We start from the raw sequence: 17,912 nt of genomic DNA, 5'->3' as shown, positions 1-17,912 counted from the left end.
CCAAAAACTAAGCTTTCTCCATCATTATTTCAAATTTTGCGGTCGAAAAAACTATCACAAAATGAGTTTGAAAATTTTCACTTTTTGAAAAAAATGGCCGTTGTAGTTTTACCTTAAGTTGCAGTTTATCATACTCATTTCCAACAGTGAGATAGCACGATGGTAAAGGCACTCGCCTAGTGACCCAACAGTTGTAGGTTCGATCCCCATTTTTTTTTTTGACGTGATAACGTCTTATAAATCGATGAACCATGGCAGCCACCACAAAAAAGTGACGCCATTTTCTAACGTTACACTCTCGAACTTTCGCAGTGCGGCAAAAATTTCAATTCAAAAATAAACTATAAGAGATACAAAAATCTTCTATAGCTTATTTGAAAGATAATAACCTAAAGCTTAATCCAAATGAAGGATTTTTAAAAATTCCGTCATTTAATAGGGTAAACAGGGGTAAAACGGAAAGATGAAATTTGGGCTAAAATCTGAACGCGAAGTTGTAGAGAGTTAATTTTTTTTGCTATAGATAGATGAGACTAATAACTAATAATAAGAATAACTGCATTTAAGAAAAAATTCTAAAAGATTTTGAAACCAAGCTATACCGTTTTGTACACGTGTTGGGGTTATGATGATTTTGGGTAGGGACATTTTTTTTTGACAATTCTAAAGGTGCCAGGTGAAAGATGAGGGAAAAAAAATTAGGCGCCTAATACGGATTTTTTTCCAACACTCTGCGTTTCGAAATATGAATTTTTGAAAGACACCTAGGTTTTTAGGGGTATTTTTGGCTAGTTTTTGATTTAGAGCGTTCAAAAATCTCAAACTATAAATCTATTGGACACGTAGGTTTTGGCCTTATGCATGCATGTGCAAAAAATTGGAATGGTTTAGTGGGTTTTGACTGAATAACGGAAGAAACAAGTTTTAAAAAAACACGTTTTTTGACCGTTTTTAACCGATTTTCATCGTTTTTTATTTTTATCTTTTTTTCTTTAATAGATACAGGAATATATGGAGTAATGATAGACCATGACCACGACTAAATGTGTCCGAAGGTTCAATCATTTTCGTAAACACAATTTTGAGATAACGGTAAAATAAAAATTTACAATTCAACAGGTTATAACTTTTAACCAAGAGCAGATAGAAATTTTATTTTTATTTATTCATTTGATGACCCTGAAAGTAGCAGACAACAGACAAAAAAATCTTTGGCAGCGGATATCTAAGAAATAAGAATAAAAAATGGATTTCTGTAAATGGCGATTTGTTGTAATTTGGATTTTGAATATGTGCCATTTTTTATTTTTTTTTTTTTCGGTAATGTGTAAAATTTTACAGTAAAAATAAAACTTTGGCAAGCTCTCCTGGGCTAACGAATGGACATTATTTAATGAAATTGAAACAGTATACTAACTTCTCAAAACTCTAAATGTGCTATTTTTTAGGTTTTCGATTTTTTGCTTAGATCATTTGGCAGCTCATAACTTCCTCAAAAATGACTATTTTTGAGTAAATAAAAAATATACATAAACAGCCCTATTTAAAAACTCATCATAGAGAGTACATAGCATTATGTACTCTTTATAATGTATTTAAACAAAAAATTGTGATTTATAATATTTATGCAACGTTTAATAAAGGTTGTATAAGCTAAACGAGTTTTTAGGTTGTTTAGAGCCTGAATAAGAATTTATTTTGCTTAAATGTCATTTGAACATCAAATAATTTTCAGAAAAAGAAAAAAATGTCAATATTTGTATATATTTTTGTTTTTTTCATTGAAGAATTTATTGTTTTGATTACATTTTCAATTAAATGAACAACTTGAAGTCAACTACATCAAAAAATAAGAAATTTGCAGATTTGTTCCTGATATAATTTACGAGAAATTTTGGCCGCAGTGCTTATAAATTCATGTGGGTCTGTGTATTCATCTTTTTCTTATGTGTCTACATTTTCATACATGTGAACAATTTGTTATCAAATGAAATGTGTTTTTTTAGAGATTTTCTTCTACATACATATATGACATTGAGAACTTTGGTTCACGTTTTTGTTTATTTTTTTTTGTTCATTTTTTAATCAGATGAAATTATTTTATCGACAGATGGAGTTGTTTGTCGTACTAATTTTCCAATTTTAGTACTTATTTGGACACAAACCTAGCATAACAATAATGGCTAGGAAAATGTTTAATAAATTGGAATTTATGTAACGTTGCATAAAGGCTACATAAAACTTTATGTATTGTATAACTATGCAGCCGTTTAGAGCTGTTTAGTGAAATCTAATAAATAAGGCTGAAAGTATTTTGAATAATCTACATGTGTTATTTTTTAGATTTTTAAATTTTGTAATGGGTGATTTAAAATTTCAAAAAAACTAGTTTTTAAAAGTTTGGCCGCGGATATAAAAGCCAATATTAATCTTAAAAAACACAAAAAAAAATGCATGTATTTGTTTTTTCAAAACCTACATGTGCTATTTTTTAGATTTTCAAATTTTGAATTTTTTAATTTTAAATTAAAAAAAAACTTAATTTTAAAAATATTATTAAAAAAAAAAAACAAAAATATACTAATCCAGTCAAATAAGAGTTTAACCTCGGAATGAATGCTAATAGAAATTTTTTTTGTTCAATACCTTCGGTTTGGCATTCTATAACATACCTCAAAAGTCTAGAAAAATCTCATGTCCGCAAGTCACGATTTTGAAGGTCGAAGCGCGAATCGAGATTTTCAAAATTAGCAACTGGATTAGATTTTTATATGTTTTTACGGAACAACTTGAATGGTATGTCTTCAAATGCAAATATGAAATGATGGCAATGAGGCTTGTTATGAGCCATGTTTTCATTTACCCCTGTTTACATTTACCCACATTGACCCTAAGCAAAAAATCGAAAAACTTAAAAATAGCACATTTAGGCCCAATTTATTCACTCTCCATTATTTTTAAAGGCTTCATTAAAAATTATAAAACTGTCAAATCGCATACAAATTTTAAAATTTCCCTTTTTTAATGGCGACTTTAAATTTAATGGAGTGTGAATAAATTGGACCTTAGAGTTTTGAGAAGTAAGTATACTGTTTCAATTTCATTAAATAATGTCCATTCGTTAGCCCAGGAGAGCTTGCCAAAGTTTTATTTTTACTGTAAAATTTTACACATTACCGAAATAAAAAAAATAAAAAATGGCACATATTCAAAATCCAAATTACAACAAATCGCCATTTACAGAAATCCATTTTTTATTCTTGTTTCTTAGATATCCGCTGCCAAAGATTTTTTTTGTCTGTTGTCTGCTACTTTCAGGGTCATTTCATTTGGTATATCACACATAACGGTAGACTAACTACAAGCTACACAATGTTAAATCAAGAAACTTGCGAAAAACCTCAAAACACCAGTGGAGATCTGTTGCCCCCCTAACAGCCTGGAAATTCCACAGTACACATAATAAGGTAATATATTCCGAACGTTGTCAAAATTTGTTTGTCAAAAATGGGCATTAATCTGTCAGGTCAGGCTTTAATTTTTATATTTCAATCGCAGTAAACAGGAAATTTGTTTTTGTTTTAATTTATAAAATTTCATTTAAAAATATTATAAATTGAAAAATAACAAATTTTCTTCGTGTTTCATAGCGGAAAATGGTAAATAATTGTTTAAAAATTAGTGGTGTGCGTGGTTTATCGGTTTTTGTGCGTTTTTCGTCGGTATTTTAAACAATTAAGAATTCGGTAGCTGACATTGGTCGCCAAAGTGTCATGTTTTGACAATCTGGCGACCAATGTCAGTTCGGAATATATTACCTTTTTATGTGTACTGTGTGGAAATTCGACATGGTTGACTTTAAAAAATTCTAACTTCTCTTGTAGCTTGTAGGCATCTTTGAAATGAGATTGATACGTCATATGAAAGGTGAAATAATAGGCTTTCACATTACATAACATTTTTATAGGTTGTCAAACAAAAAAATTGAATCCATAGCGTGAGAACATAAAAATAAATGTTTTTTTGCTTTTTTTAATGAAATTTGATCGAGTTCAAAAAATTCTAGCTCTTTTTGTAGATGTCTAATAGACCTGTTCGATATATATATTTTGAGATAAGATAAGCTTTCAGATGGTGTAACATTTTTTATAGGTTGTTAGTGAGAAGATAAAAATTCATGGTTTTTTTTGCTTTATTTTGATGAAAATGATTGTGTTCAATAAATTATTTTTATACTTTTTGCGCATTGTAAAAATTTAAAAATGGTTTTATTCTTAAGAAGAAATACTTGGCTTTTTAATTGCATAATTTTGTTTGTAAGCTTTTAAAATAAAAAAATAATATAATGAGAAAATAAAAAAGGTATTTTTTTTTAGCTTTTTCTTGTAAATTATGATTGTTTGAAATAAGTAAACGCTTCAATTGACTCATTTTAAACAAAAGCGCACGACCTGTTTTCTGACGACGTTATCACGTAAAATCATCGTCCGTAAACCGGCTTTACAGACAACCTCTTTTTTTTATTCAAGTGTTTCCAGAATGATTTATGAGGTATGAAAATGTATACCTAGGTATATTTTTTTTAAGTCAGAAAAATATCAAATGAGTATCTATTAAAACTATATTCAAAACTTTCTTTACGTCCATTATTTGGCCCACTAATCTAAGCATTTTAAAACATTAAAATCCTCTATCAGTTATCTCATCATAATGTTGCATCATAATAAAAAAAATAAACATTTGAATAAAAATTCTGCACCATAAATTCTTCAAACTACAAAAATGGGCTTAGCAGTATAATTTAAAACTTCCACATTTAATTGAGTTTAACAAACTTGAAAACTTTTAATTATTCAACACAAACAATTTCATGAAAGTTTTTGAATAGACAACTCCTGGAAACCAAGAAAAAAAAAGAAAGGAAAAAAATGCAAGCATTCTTCTCCAAACAAATTTCTAAACTTAAATAATGTTAACACCATGAGCTTGAAATTGAAAACATCACAAATTTGTTCCTTCAGAAAAAGTCAATTACTGAATATAGTTTAAGATAATTGAATAGAGAGATTTAAGGATTCTATAGAGAACATATAGGAAGGTACCTAAACCTATACTATATTTGGGTTTCTGTATACTAAATTATATACCAATACCTAACTCTTATCGTAATCCTTTCAAGCTTTGGTTAGTCTCTATATATGCACAATGCACATCGTATGTCATATTGACTGAAAGGATAACGATACCTACTTGTCGGATCTATCTCTATATTCGTTCGTATATAGTAGTGGCAAACTAATCAGAGAGTTTCATGTTCTGTATTTTGGTTTCAACAAGAAAATCAATTCACCACATCATGGCAATGCAATAACGAAATTTAAGCAAATCCTTCTCGTTTATATAATGCCTTTAGGATGCACTTCATATTAATTGTTGTGAGGATATACTACCTACATAACTATGGATGTGGAATAAAGTTACATGTCCATAGAATCATAGATTCAAGTGTTTGAAAATCCTGAATAGAAGCACATATACTATACAATGGTTATAGAGATGCTATAGGAGCATTTGACTTTATCTACAGATAGATACCATCTATGCTCAGCTATACGAGTATATAGATGAGGGAGGAGAAAGAGCATATTATTATCAAAGTATTTTTGGTGTTTAAATATTTTGTAGATTTGCAAAACAAACTCTAATAAATTAGTTCTAAAATAGTATTGATTAAATAGCTTTAAAGCACAGGATTCAATTAGGCAAGTAATTTTATAATGTAAATTGTAATTCTAGTCTCTTCTCTTTAATCTATGAATTTACTTTTGCTATATAAACTTCATAATAAAATTACTTGTGTGCCTAATTGTAGTGTATACCTATTACTTAAACCTATAGATACAATTCCTAAAGGAAATCCTAAAATTGAGATTTGAAACTGTATTCCTTTCGAAACCATGTAGGGCCTTATACGGTCTACTTAAAAATATTCAGAGCTGAGACCAATAAAGCGGCTTAAACGTCATCATACTCTTGGAGTTGTTAACCTGTAGGCCTACAGGTTTGGGCCTCCTGCCGTCAGGAGATTACCAGGGGTCGAATCACGGCACACGGCATACGCTCGTTAACGTATGGCTGCTATCTGTCCCTATCTTTTCTACTGGCTATAAATGGAAGCAGCAATAGTCAAAACTTTAAAGTATGATCGTAATCGTGTGCCGAGATTCGACCCCGGGTCTAGAATAATCTATTAAGAAGTTCAACATCGGCGCTACAAATCATTATGCATTCGAGCCTTAACCAAAAACTTCACATGCCAGTAGTGCCAGCTCTATATTCTAAGCTCGCATTTTCCAATTTTGCATGCTCCACATGACCTAGCGATTTCAGTCACTGCACCTTTACTCTTTGCCTAGGTCAGTGTCCTCAACAATGTCGACGTTTTGTCCGATACCTCGAGTGTCCTTTTTTATGACAGCATATACTTGGTTTTGCCCTAACGTCAATACCAGAGGCACTATCTTCCAAAAGTTCGTCCAGCTGTTTTCATTTTGATTATGTAAATATCGTCGGAATACGAAAACAGCTGGACGGACTTTTAGAAGATGGTGCCTCTGGTATTGACGTTAGGGTTCTGTATGAATTTTTCAAAGATGATAGTAAAGAAGTCGCCTTGTCTTAAACCTTTTTTGACATTAAAGGTATCGGGGTCTTTGCCAATCCTGACGGAGCAGCGGCGCACAGTGGAACGAAAACATGAAAAAGTGGTCATCGGGCTGTAACTTTTGAAATAATTGATGGATTTTGAAACGGTTTTCACTATTTTGTTCTTGACAAATTATAGTTTCATAATTTATTTCAAAAAATCTCATAAGATTAGCAATTTCCAAAAAAATAAAATGAGGGACATATCCAAGAGTTTTCAAATTCTTTTTAAGTAAATAAAAGTAATCTTATAATAGAAAATTAATAAATATTTATTGTTGTTAATATATTACAATTTGTTTAGTATAAAAAAAAAAATTTAAAGTAAAAAAAATTTCATTTCAGAAATTTTGCAAAAAAAAATGTATTTTTCAACAATAAAAAAATCATATGTATATTAAACAATTTTGTAAAAAAAATGTATTTTTTCAACAATAAAAAAATCATGTATGTATATTCAACAATAAAAAAAAAATAAAAATATGATGTATTTGTTAAAAAAAAATAAATGTATGTTATATTTCAACAGTAAAAAAATCATATATATTAAATATTTAAAAAAAAAAAATAAAAAAATAATTTATTTGTAAAAAAAATAAAATGTATTTTTTCAACAATAAAAAAAATCATGTATATTCAACAATTAAAAAAAAAATAAAAATATGATGTATTTGATAAAAAAAAATAAAATGTATTTTTTCAACAATAGAAAAAAAGTCATATTACTTCGCTTGTTTGCGGTACTTTAATTAATTTTAACGCTTCTTCCGGAATTTCACGTTTTTTTATAATTAACCAATGAAGGTGATAAAAATGTTAAATAGGGATCGGAAAATATTAACAAATTGGTTAACACGTCTTCATTTGTTACCAACCTGTTCATTTTCCTCGTCGAACTTTCGCGAATTTTTCTAAATTCTTTGTGCCTGGCTTCGGAAGCTTCTTCAGACAGCTTTCCTATGGGTGTTAGAGCATTTCTTATAATATCAGCTTCATGAAAAAGGATCTTATGGATCGTTGGTGGCATAAAATACCAAGAATAGGTTGAAACATAAATTTGAGCAGTCTCGTATGCGTAGCTTTGAAATTCATCTGCATCTATTTCTTCACCTGAAGCCATAGTTATTAATAAAATATTTATTCTCTTGAAAAGGTTTATATCTAAGCCAGTGACTTCTGAAACTATCTCAGCATTAGCGAAAAATTTTCTTGCGGTGTTCCCGTCATTTGTTGTACCTCTTCCTTGTTTGACAACATCTATAACCTATAAGTAACCCAAGTTTTGACCTTAATTGTTCTTGTATGTTTTTGTTTCGTTTAGCTTTTAAAGCTTTATGTTCTTCACTTTTTGAGCTCCATTTCTTAAAATCTAAGTTATATGACACATGCAAAAGCCACTCCATGCACCTTATCCATGCATGTAAGGGCGAAATTCCAAACCTATAAAATTCTTCATTATTTGTTTTGCTACATGCAATATTCAAATCATTCATTTCACTAATCTTAGCATTACAAATATAACAGCGCATAGATGATGGATTATTGGCAATACTATTGCAAATTTTTCCATCAATCATGGTGAGTAACATAACATGCTTTATTTTAAATGTGTCAATATTAGTTGGAAGAAGATTATCAATCAAGAGTTGCATTTCATCATGCTCTTTTTTTATCAAACTGTCAATTTCTTTAGCAAATCTAAACCTTACAGGTCGACAATAACGAGTTGAAGAGGGTTTTGGGTTTTCCCATAGTGTGATTTTGTCCGTTTCGTTATACAATTTCATGGGCACCAAACTAGTAACAAACACTGATGAGTCATCTGAGTTTTCCGAAGAAAATTTTTGTTTATAGCAACTTTGACTCGATGCTCCATCAAAGCCCCATTTGGATATTAAACAAAGATCATTGTTTTCTATATTTGAATTGTCAAGACATTTTAAGATACTTTTTGTTGTCTGGTTCAACAAAGCCTGAAGGTCTATTAAAGCACTTGTTTCGTCAATCAAAATGCTTGACTTTGGAGGCAAGTAATCTTTTTTAGTTTTTTGAAGCTGAAAATATGACGGAAATAAATCAACACCATGGTCCACCACTAATTTTTTTATCTCTCTATACTGTGCTTTGCTAAGGCCTAATGTTGAATGCAGTGCTAAGGCTTTTTTATTTGAAATGATAGAAACTGATTGTTTTTTTTCGTCAACACAAAATTTATAAATTTCATTTGATTTTTCAGGGTATTTTATTAAGAAATCAATAACTTTTGAAGCATCAAGCTTACCTTCACTTTTCAGCTTCATTTTTGCTGCAAAAAGAAGCGTAGTACTTCCTGCACTTTGACGCATAGTTTGGGTTTTACGCCTTTTTTGTCGCTCACTTAAGTTTATAAAGAGTTCTCTCGAGTTATTCGCGGTTGATGGGGATTGTTCACTTGAGTTGTTAGCGGTTGAGGAGGATGGTTCACTTGAGTTGTTAGCGGTTGAAGGGGGTGGTTCTTTTAAAAAAGTTAGTGTGTTGAATTCCGTTTCAAGCCACGTTTGAAAAGTCAGTTTCAGTCAGTCATTCGACGCACACAGACGTGCCGCGGATAAATATTGAAATTAAACAACCACCGACCGTAATCCCCAGAAAACCTTTTTTTTCTACCAACGGAGGATTACCTGGAAATTGGCTTACGTTTTATTACCCTGTGGTAATAAAACATAATCTTAATTAACAGAGCTAATCCGTTAAGCTGCTGGTTAATGTGCGCGCGAAAGTTTTTTTAAAAATATTGTGTGTGCAGTTAAGCAGTGTCATAAACTTAAACAATAAAACATACCTAAAAGTAATTAAAACAATGGCCGATCGTTTTAATCCGGACACCGCATTTATTGCCCTGGAGAAACTCCTCCAAAAAATCATTAATGACCTGGGACCTGAATATAGTCCCAGATTAAATATGACATTGGGAAGTTTTATCCAATTAAACAAAGAAGGACAACTAGACAAGGGAAACCAAGAAGATGACAACATGGAGACGGAGTGCGAGCCAAGCGACGAAAGTGATAAAAAGCCAGCCAACGAAGAACAGCCTGCCAGCGAGGAAGTTATTGTCAGTGATGAAGAGGTCATCAGTGACTCTGCTTCTAGTTCTGAGGACGGCAGCTTATCCCCCCAGCCAGGTCAGAAGAGACCGCGAAAACCAGCCAAAGATGCCAAGGGAGCTAACAAACCAACTAAAATTATAGACAGCAAGGCATCATCACCAACGGAGTCACCAATAACTGCCCCACCACAAGCAGGAAGCCAGCTAGCACCAAAAACTGCAACCCAAACGAGTGGGCAACAACCAACGGCTATCATCACCAACTTAACCCAGCCAACGAAACCAACATCAAGCAACAAGACAACAGGAATGCCGCCAATCTTCTGCTTTTCCGGCAACATTGCAGAAATCAGGCGATTCTGCAACGGAAAAAAGATCAACGTGACCTTCAAAAACCGAAACACTAAGACGACAATCATCTCTACAGGAAACCGCCAATCATTTGAAGATGTTAAGAACTTCTTAAAAGCTAGGAAGATTCCGTTTAACACCTTTACTCCCCGTGAGGACCGGAAGAACCTACTGCTCTTGAAGGGACTTCATTTCACACTGGCAGCCATAGAAGTGGAGGATGAACTGAGGATTGAGGGTCTTCCAGTAATAAAAGTCACGGAGTTTAAATCGAAGAAGGCGCAAGCAAAGCCGTGCAATAACTTTGTTGTCGAACTCAACAAAAACTGTGACATCGCTGAAGTTTTCTCCAAGACCCTGATAATGAACCACAAGGTTTATTGGGAGCGGTTAAGGTCGAACGACATCGTGCAGTGCCGCAACTGCCAACGCTTTGGTCACACTGCCACCATATGCGGGCACCAGTACGTGTGCGTCAAATGCAAGGAGGAACACGAACCAGGCCAGTGCAAAAGGAAAGAGAACACCGGATTGGACGTTTGGTGCGCCAATTGCCAAAAGGAAGGACATCCAGCGAGCTTTAAGGGATGCCCAACACTAAAGGCTAAGCTCACAGAGAGAAACACCATGAAGGCGGAGAAAAAGGCTCAGCAAGAGTTTACTGCAAAATCAGCCTGTGCGCTGACCCGCCCAGCAATCAGTTATGCAGCAATGGCCCAAAAAGCACGAGGAGTTAAACCTACGACAGCAACAACAACACCAAAACCAACAAGCACCAAAAGCCAGACGCAGCAGCAGCCACAACAACAGCAAACAAGGACCCCAGCTAAAACCTTCCCTGTCAGGACAGGACCAACGAAGCCATCAAGACCAGGCCCAACATCAACACCACCATCGATGAACCTCAACAACGAGGTTGAGCGCCTCTTTGGGGATAATCTTATCACAGTGATGCAGAAAGCCCGAAGTGCCGTTCCCACAAATTATCGGCAACTGAGTGAGGGAGATAAGTCCGCGGCCTTAGCCACCTTCATATTTACCTTATGCCATTAAAGAAGCTCCGCATACTGACGTACAATGTCAATTCATTGTACAGCCTGGAAAAGAGGACATCATTTCACTTGTTCATGAAGAACCACAATCCAGACATTGCCCTAATTAGCGAAACCAACGTGACAAGGAAGAACAATATCGATATCCGTGGATTTAACACCTATCGTCAGGATAAAACGGAGAACCGCAGAGGAACCGCAATATTTGTCAAGAAGAAACTGAGCACCAGCGAAACCATCATCACCGGACTCCTCACCAGTGAAGCCACTGCCATCATCTTAAACGTAGGGAGAGATGAAACTTTGACGATTATCAGCGTATACTTCAAGTGCAGCTCAACCGTCAGAAACATCCAAAAAGATCTGCAAACCCTCAACGGCATCCTGTTAAGAAGCACTTATGGACTCATCGGCGGTGATTTTAATGCGAGACATCACCTTTGGATGGATACAACTATTAGCATCGGAGGCAAGGCGATAGCTGACTGGCTGGATGTCAACAGTTCTCTACACTCGCTAGTAACAGTCTCCCAACCAAAACCAACCTACCCGAGAACGCCATCAACGCTGGACTTCTTTCTCGCAACATCAAACCTCATCCACATCGAACCAGCCTACAGCAACTTCAACTGTTCAACAGTACCCAGCGACTCGGACCATGAAGCTGTTCAGCTTATTATCCAGCTTCACCAACCCATCTCCCTAGCAGCACAACCATCGGCGTGCTTCATCAACTACAGAAGTTTTGACGTAGACCGGCTGCAGAGAGACGTCGAACAAACCGTATCGCTCCCTCCACACAATAAGAACCTTGAGAATACTGAAATTGATGCTGCTATTGACTCCCTAGAAATGGCAATTACAAGCGCAGTGGACAACCAAAAACAGCCGAAGACATCAAAGGACCGCTACCAACATCTCCCAGAACAGGTGCAAAACCTATACGCCCACAGACAACGGTTAAGGAAACGCCTCCAAAGGATTCACCAACGGGACCTGAATACATCAAACCCCAACTACCGGACAGTGTGGAGTGAGCTACAGTGCACTAACATCATGCTCCGTAACTCCATTCAGCACTATAACAACACACAGTTCCAGAAGAGACTGCAGTCAATAAAGCCAGGGCCTGATGCCTTCAAGAACATCAACCGAATTGTTGGACAGAAGTCACCAATGCCGGAAGTCGTTAACACCAACAATGGAGAAGCAACAACATCTCTGGAAAAAGCGGAAGCATTTGCAGCCCACTTTGAAGGTAACTTCTCACCGAACCCTTCCGCAGACACAGACTTTATAGAGGAAGTCGAGGCATCCATCCAAAGGACTCTGCTACCTAACCCGGATAAAGTGATATTCAGCGACACAAATCCTGCAAGTGATCCTACTGACAGCCCAAACCTGACTACCCCAGAAGAGATTGCCGAAATAGTTAACCTATCCAAACCGAAAAATCTGCTGGACCGGATGGCATCTCCAACTTCATCATAAAGAGGCTCCCGCAAACAGTGATAATCTTCTTGGCTATCATCCTCAACAACTGCATAAACAACTGCTACTTCCCACAGAAATGGAAAACTGCAAGAATTGTGGCGATTCCTAAGAAAGGTGCTAGGAACATCATCTCCAATTACAGACCAATCTCTCTTCTCAACAATCTTAGTAAGCTCTTGGAAGAGCTGACACTCAGGAAGCTGAAGAAGTTTTGCAGCGATAACAACATCATCCCAGACATGCAGTTCGGTTTTCGGGAGAAGCACTCCACACTGCATCCGCTCATGAAGTTCCACCAAGACATCACCTCAGCTTTAAACAACAATCAAGTTACCGTCGCATGCTTTCTGGATGTCGAGAAAGCATTTGACAGCGTATGGATCGATGCCCTTATCCATAAACTTCATTTACTAAGCTTTCCTTTGGCACTAATTAAAATTATTTTTTCTTTTCTCTCTTCCAGAAACTTTTTTGTGCAAGTGGAGGATCGGAAATCACCAATGAAAGTCATTCGAGCTGGAGTTGCTCAAGGATCCAAACTTGGCCCCTTTCTATACAGCATCCTGACATCAGACCAACCGCCTGCAAGTGAGTGCGAGAACCTGCTTTACGCGGACGATTCACTCACATACTGCAAGTCCATCTCGCCAAACATAGCTGCCAGGAAAGTCGAAGCTCACATTCGGAAACTGTATGAGTTCTACAGTAAATGGGGTATCCGGATCAACTCATCCAAGTCGGAACTATTGTGCCTTAGACGATCAGGAGGAAGAGGCAGTCGATCGGCTGGAAGCTGCAGAAGCATCACATTGACACTTCCAGATGGAACTAGATTGCCAGCCAAACGCAGCGCCAAGTACTTAGGAATCAACTTTAACGAGCTCCTCAGATTCAACAATCACTCCCGTTTGGTCCTCAAAAAAGCCAACTTTGCCTTCCATCGCCTTCACCCTCTGATAAAAAAAAGAACAGGATTAAGTCAACCAACGAAACTCTTGATCTACAAGCAGCTTCTGCGACCTGTCATTGCCTACAGCTTTCCGGTATGGTATACCATCTCCAAGACAGCCATGAAGGAACTACAAATGTTCGAGAGAAAAATACTGAGGATGTGCACCGGACTTTACTTCGATCGACAGCGACAAAAATACTACAGCAACAAGCGACTCTACGAGGAAGCAAAAATCATACCACTGGACAAGTATCTACTGCGATCGGCGAAGATACTTGTAGGAAATATCGCCAACCACCCCAATCAGCTGATGAGAAGAATGATAGCCCAACAACGACATCCGGAACCTAGGTACCTTTGCGCTTTGGATATACTGGATGAGCACATAATTTCAATGGACAACGAAGAAGCAGTTAACTTTTACGCCGACACCCAGTCGGCATACTATCGTGGCTAAACGCCAATCAAACCAACCCAACTCAACCAACCCCACAACTGGACATCCGGGTCTGAACACCCCGAGGACAACCTAGTCAGCAGACTTTTTAAATTAAGTTTATCCATGTATAATATTTATTTATATTTTATAACTTAGTCATTGTATAAGGTTAGGCCCCTTCTGTGCCAACAAAATTTTATATCAACCAATGTATCTTAGAAATAAGTTAATTTTAAGTCAATTGTAAATAACAAGTTCAATAAACTAAATTGAAATTGAAAATATTCAATGCCACGTTTTATACCGTTTTAACATTCGCACTTTATTGTAGCTGCATTCAACAAATCTGTTCTTTAGTTTCGGACAAAACTTTCGAAAAAATTCAAACAAGTCCAATTTTTTTCCCTTGAATTTATTGTCGTTGTTTGGATAACAATATTTAACTAAGTACTTATAGTCACTTAAATCACGCCCGTTAGCCTTTAAAACGTTGAAAAAATCTTCGTAGGTAAACACACCCATTTTAACTTAGAAGAAGGCTTCAAAATTATCTGTCCACTAAACCGACCGCTTAGTTAAAGTAACTAAACAAAAATGGCGTCCATAAATATAACATCACATGATTATTTTTTGTTAAATAAAGAGAGAAAATATAACCGTTAGCATGAGAGCCATACTTTTTTTTGCCATCTAGTCTAATATAAATAATGATAGCATATACAAAAAATCTCTAACCAGAGCAAATAAGATTTAATTGAAAAAAAGGAGAATAACACCCCCCCCCCTCCTCCTTCTTTCATTTATGCATGTTAGTGTTTCATAATTTTTGATGTTTTTATGTTAGTTATAATTATTTTTAATGCAAAAATACCCCTACCCCCTTCTCCAATCAAAGAACTTATTTTATTTAAGAGTTCTTATATAGCTCTAAGGGAGACTTTTAAAAGCCCTCCAGAAAGCGGGGTCGGATGCGGTTGGATCCAATTTTTTGAAAATATGACTCTAAATAAGTACAAAATTCATTTAAGACTACCCAAAACCCGAGCATGTTTGAGCATTTTTTTAAAAACATCTTCAAACAAGAAATTAAGATTTTTTTTAAATAGTCACAAAAAGTGATTTTTTAAAATTGAAAACAATTTTTTTTCTAGAATTTTCGTTATGTTTAAGCTTAAGTAAACCAATATTATACCTTCAAAATTTATTTCGAAAATAAAACATAAAAAGCGCCTGAGAAAAACAAATTACAAGAATGCTTTAAAATTCCATTTTTGTTTTGCTTTGAAAATACTGCCACTTTGAGTCGTTGTTATTTGAAAATTAAAGTGTACATAAAAAAACTCTCTTATTTATAAAAGAGGCGACAATTTTCTATGATTAACAAACAAAAAATATTTACAAGAATGAAAAAAAAATTTTCACCCAATGTCCGGAATTTTGTACTAGACGTTCCACTGTGCGGCGTGCTCCATCGTCATCCTGCACAAGCAGGGATGCCAATACTAGACATGGCTCACCCAGCTCGCCTATAAAGAAACTATCATATTCTGCCGTAAAATTGACGAACTGGTGATGACAGATGAAGTGATAAGTGTCGATTTCATGTTCGTGCACTTTTTTTTTCCCCCAGAGGTTCACATAATACGGCAGAGAGGATCACAAAGGCGATGTGAAGTTGACTTATTCTTTTTCAGTTAACGCAGTTCAGAGGGTGTTATAGTCAACAGATGAATTGGTGCATACTCCCAACCAAATTATCTCCAGACTTTAAACAGCTCGGCAATACGGCCGTCCGTCAGCCCCAGCAGCTCAATTGGACTTAAGTTTGGATACGACTTCTTTCATCAACAACGTTTTTAATGTTGCAATCACTGCCTTTGGGCCAAGTGCGCTTCATCATCGCCATTAAAGAGATTGCAAAAGTGATTTCTCCAAGTTCTTAGCATCGTGATGTTTCCTTATTCGTCTTTTGCAAGCTTCACTTCTAGGTAGAGCTGTAGCAAATCGTATGTATTCGTTACTAAAATGCGGGTATTTGCTTCAGTAACGAGTAACGAAACGTTACTTTCTAAACAGTATCGTTACTCGTTACTCGTATGTTTCGTTACTGGGTACTGAAGTAACGAAACATACGAGATACGAAACATATGTAAGAGTGACGACCGCATCCCAATTTCAATACTAAATCATCCGATACATGAGATAAGAAACGAAATGATACACTCAATTTGTCGCATTTAGCATCTTCTATCTACATCGTTACCTTAGTCGGAATGCTAACTCCAGATAATTATCTTGAGTTCACTCTTATCTCAATAAAGACAGAAGTGCCAAGGTATCGTTGTGTTATCGATAATAATTTATACAGAAATATCAAAAGAGACACGTTTTGGTATTTTCTCTATGGGGCCGAAATCAATGTGTTTATGACCTTTTTTTTAATGGTCTTGAAATGTAGCTTAAGAATATACAAAAGTTTTTTTGGTTTTTCAAAAAAATTTTCAACTAAAAATAAAGCAGAGGAAACGAGGTTTGAAAATCACTCTCAATAGAAAAAAAAATGAAAAATTGTTCGACATGGTTGTATTGAAGTGTTAATATTCCGAGCTCTACGAGATGTACTTTTGAAATAAAGGTCTCTAAAGAATTGTGATGAGATTACTGAACGAATATTAACAAAAAATTACCAAAGTTTTGTCGAAAAATTAGGAAAAAAATAAAATAAGTTTCCACGTTTGATTAAAAAAAATCGAAAAAAAAATCAGTATAAATACCTTCAAACTCTTATAACATGAGAACGCCGCAACTTAAATTAATGTTTATGACCTTAAAATGTACCTTAGATTACACAAATTGTTTTTGTTTTTTTCAAAAAAAACAAAATTTACACCCTCATACCTACCAACGTACGAAAAATACTTAAAATACCTACCAAACACACGAAACGTATCAAATACATAAAATATACGAAATGTACGAAACATACGACGCATGCGAAAGTAACGAAAGTAACGAAACATGCGAAACACACGAACCATACGAAATATACGAGATATACGAAAAATGCGACACATACGAAAGTAACGAGTAACGATATTATTGATGCGGGTACTAGTATCAAAAGTAACGTATACATGCGGGTACTCATTTTGTCGTTACTTTTACAGCCCTACTTCTAGGTTTATATCATTGAGATGTTCTTTTTACCTTCTGGTTAAACTTCCGAACCTCATTCCTGCCAGAGCAAATTGTTCCTAACCCTCTATTTCCTCGAACGCTCTATTCTCATGTTGCCTCTTTTTTCTCCTGAGAAACCGATGTTCCGCCATTTTTTTGTTTACTCATTAAATTTTTAAAATCATTGAATGTAAAATCCATGCAACATAAATCGATACAACATTTTATTCAACCCTTCGACAATTAACAGAAAATCTGCATGATAATTTGCATTTATTTATGCTCATGTGCTCAGCAATTGAATGAAAAACTTTAACTCGTAAAATTAATTTTTGGAAAAAGGTCTTTTTCTTGTTTATGGAACTGGAGGCTTTGTATAAATTTATACCAACCATAAAATATGATATAAACACCAGAGTAAACTTAAACTTTGTAGCAACCGACACCATCTGGTAAAGTCTATGCTGGGTGAAATGTTTTCGACATTGGAGGTCGCTTATTTATAAAGGCTGCAAAAGTTCTTATATTTTCAATTTTGTTTGCCTTTGGCATGCATTGAGATTCGCTCAAATAAATATGTACCTATTTATGTAGGTAGGTAGTTTTACAGGGACGAAAATTAAAATATGAGTTTAAATTTATGTGGAACACAGG

This window comes from Episyrphus balteatus, chromosome 1, assembly GCF_945859705.1.
Source record: "Episyrphus balteatus chromosome 1, idEpiBalt1.1, whole genome shotgun sequence".
Taxonomy (NCBI): domain Eukaryota; kingdom Metazoa; phylum Arthropoda; class Insecta; order Diptera; family Syrphidae; genus Episyrphus; species Episyrphus balteatus.
This window is presented reverse-complemented; position numbering follows the sequence as displayed.